The sequence below is a fragment of the Gasterosteus aculeatus genome, chromosome 6 (genome assembly GCF_964276395.1).
Source record: "Gasterosteus aculeatus chromosome 6, fGasAcu3.hap1.1, whole genome shotgun sequence".
Classification (NCBI taxonomy): Eukaryota; Metazoa; Chordata; class Actinopteri; order Perciformes; family Gasterosteidae; genus Gasterosteus; species Gasterosteus aculeatus.
Window position 1 is genome coordinate 210001 of NC_135693.1, and position 3250 is coordinate 213250.

Here is a 3250-nt window from a genome sequence, read left to right on the forward strand (position 1 = left end):
TATTTTAAGTCAGAAAATTAAAGTCCTTTTCATCCAGGAGACCGACCCTTCCTGCAAAGCGTCCCAAATGGCCCTTCGTCGTCGGATATCTGTCGGGAAATACCGCTCCATGGAACTGTTTATTTCATCCATCCACTGCACCTGCTGTTCTGACATCAGCATCCGAGAATAGTGTCCCGTACTGGGACATGGTCTGGCATATCCCGCTCTCTGGAACTATGTTCTGTTTATTTTCTTCATCCACTGCACCTGCTGTTCTGACATCAGCATCCGAGAATAGTGTCCCGTACTGGGACATGGTCAGGGATCTCCCGCTGTCTGGAACTGTGTATTCATCCATCCACTGCACCTGCTGTTCTGCCATCAGTGTCCGTGAACAGTGCTTCTTCATGGGATATCAGCCGGGATCTCACGCTCTCTGGAACTGTTTATTTCATCCATCCACTGCACCTGCTGTTCTGACATCAGCATCCGAGAATAGTGTCCCGTACTGGGACATGGTCAGGGATCTCACGCTGTCTGGAACTGTGTATTCATCCATCCAGTGCACCTGCCGTTCTGCCATCAGTGTCCGAGAACAGTGCTTCTTCATCGGATATCAGCCGGGATCTCACGCTCTCTGGAACTGTTTATTTCATCCATCCACTGCACCTGCTGTTCTGACATCAGCATCCGAGAATAGTGTCCCGTACTGGGACATGGTCTGGGTTCTGCCGCTCTCTGGAACTCTGTATTCATCCATGCGTTACACCTGCTGTTCTGACATCAGCATCCGAGAATAGTGTGCCGTTCTGGGACATGGTCTGGGATCTCACGCTCTATGGAACTGTTTACTTCATCCATCCACTGCACCTGCTGTTCTGCCATCAGTGTCCGACAATAGCGCTTCATCATCGGATAACTGCCGTGAGATACCGCTCTCTGGAACTGTTTCTTTCATCCATCCACCGCACCTGCTGTTCTGCCATCAGTGTCCGACAACAGCGCTTCCTCATCGGATATCAGCCGGGATCTCACGCTCTCTGGAACTGTTTATTTCATCCATCCACTGCACCTGCTGTTCTGCCATCAGTGTCCGAGAACAGTGCTTCTTCATCGGATATCAGCCGGGATCTCACGCTCTCTGGAACTGTTTCTTTCATCCATCCACCGCACCTGCTGTTCTGCCATCAGTGTCCGACAATAGCGCTTCTTCATCGGATATCTGCCGTGAAATACCGCTCTCTGGAACTGTTTCTTTCATCCATCCACCGCACCTGCTGTTCTGCCATCAGTGTCCGACAATAGCGCTTCTTCATCGGATATCAGCCGGGATCTCACGCTCTCTGGAACTGTTTATTTCATCCACCGCACCTGCTGTTCTGCCATCAGTGTCCGACAACAGCGCTTCATCATCGGATAACTGCCGTGAAATACCGCTCTCTGGAACTGTTTCTTTCATCCATCCAGTGCACCTGCCGTTCTGCCATCAGTGTCCGAGAACAGTGCTTCTTCATCGGATATCAGCCGGGATCTCACGCTCTCTGGAACTGTTTATTTCATCCACCGCACCTGCTGTTCTGCCATCAGTGTCCGACAACAGCGCTTCATCATCGGATAGCTGCCGTGAAATACCGCTCTCTGGATCTGCTCTGTTCTGGCAGGTAATCAGGGAGATTTTAAGTAGATGAGTGTCCGGGAATAGTGCACTGCACTCGGGCAGGTCACGCCGCGTAACCCGCCCCATATCCCGGTTCCCGAACCCGCTTTTCCGCCCAAAGTTGTCCGAAGATGCTTAGGCCCAGCTGGGGAACGCTCCCCACGAAGCCCGGGTCTCAGCCCTGGAGCCCTGTGTTTCCGAAAACCAGGTTTCTGAAATCTGCGACCTGGTGGCCCAGTGATGTAAGCTGGAACTTTTTTTTTCCGGTCCGCTGAAAATTCTCCAGGGGATTTTAGGGCTTTGCGCCACATATTCCGACTTTTACTTAGTTTCTGACGGAGCCAAAAAAGTCCGGGTTTTTTTGCCCTCCTTATCGTCCCGACTGGAAACTTTAACTTTTTTTTTTAAGTCAGAAAATTAAAGTTTTTTTCATCCAGGAGACCGACCCTTCCTTCAAAGCGTCCCAAGTGGTCCTTCGTCATCGGATATCTGTCGGGAAATACCGCTCCATGGAACTGTTTATTTCATCCATCCGCTGCACCTGCTGTTCTGCCATCAGTGTCCGACAATAGCGCTTCTTCATCGGATATCTGCCGGGATCTCACGCTCTCTGGAACTGTTTAATTCATCCATCCACTGCACCTGCTGTTCTGACATCAGCATCCGAGAATAGTGTCCCGTACTGGGACATGGTCTGGCATATCCCGCTCTCTGGAACTATGTTCTGATTATTTCCTTCATCCACTGCACCTGCTGTTCTGACATCAGCATCCGAGAATAGTGTCCCGTACTGGGACATGGTCTGGCATATCCCGCTCTCTGGAACTGTGTTCTGTTTATTTCCTTCATCCAGTGCACCTGCTGTTCTGACATCAGCATCCGAGAATAGTGTCCCGTACTGGGACATGGTCAGGGATCTCCCACTGTCTGGAACTGTGTATTCATCCATCCGCTGCACCTGCTGTTCTGCCATCAGTGTCCGACAATAGCGCTTCTTCATCGGATATCAGCCGGGATCTCACGCTCTCTGGAACTGTTTAATTCATCCATCCACTGCACCTGCTGTTCTGACATCAGCATCCGAGAATAGTGTCCCGTACTGGGACATGGTCTGGGATATCCCGCTCCATGGAACTGTGTTCTGATTATTTCCTTCATCCACTGCACCTGCTGTTCTGACATCAGCATCCGAGAATAGTGTCCCGTACTGGGACATGGTCTGGGATCTCCCGCTCCATGGAACTTCGTATTCATCCGTCCACTGCACCTGCTGTTCTGACATCAGCATCCGAGAATAGTGTCCCGTACTGGGACATGGTCAGGGATCTCCCGCTGTCTGGAACTGTGTATTCATCCATCCGCTGCACCTGCTGTTCTGCCATCAGTGTCCGTGAACAGTGCTTCTTCATCGGATATCAGCCGGGATCTCACGCTCTCTGGAACTGTTTATTTCATCCATCCACTGCACCTGCTGTTCTGACATCAGCATCCGAGACTAGTGTCCCGTACTGGGACATGGTCTCGCATATCCCGCTCTCTGGAACTATGTTCTGATTATTTCCTTCATCCACTGCACCTGCTGTTCTGCCATCAGTGTCCGACAACAGCGCT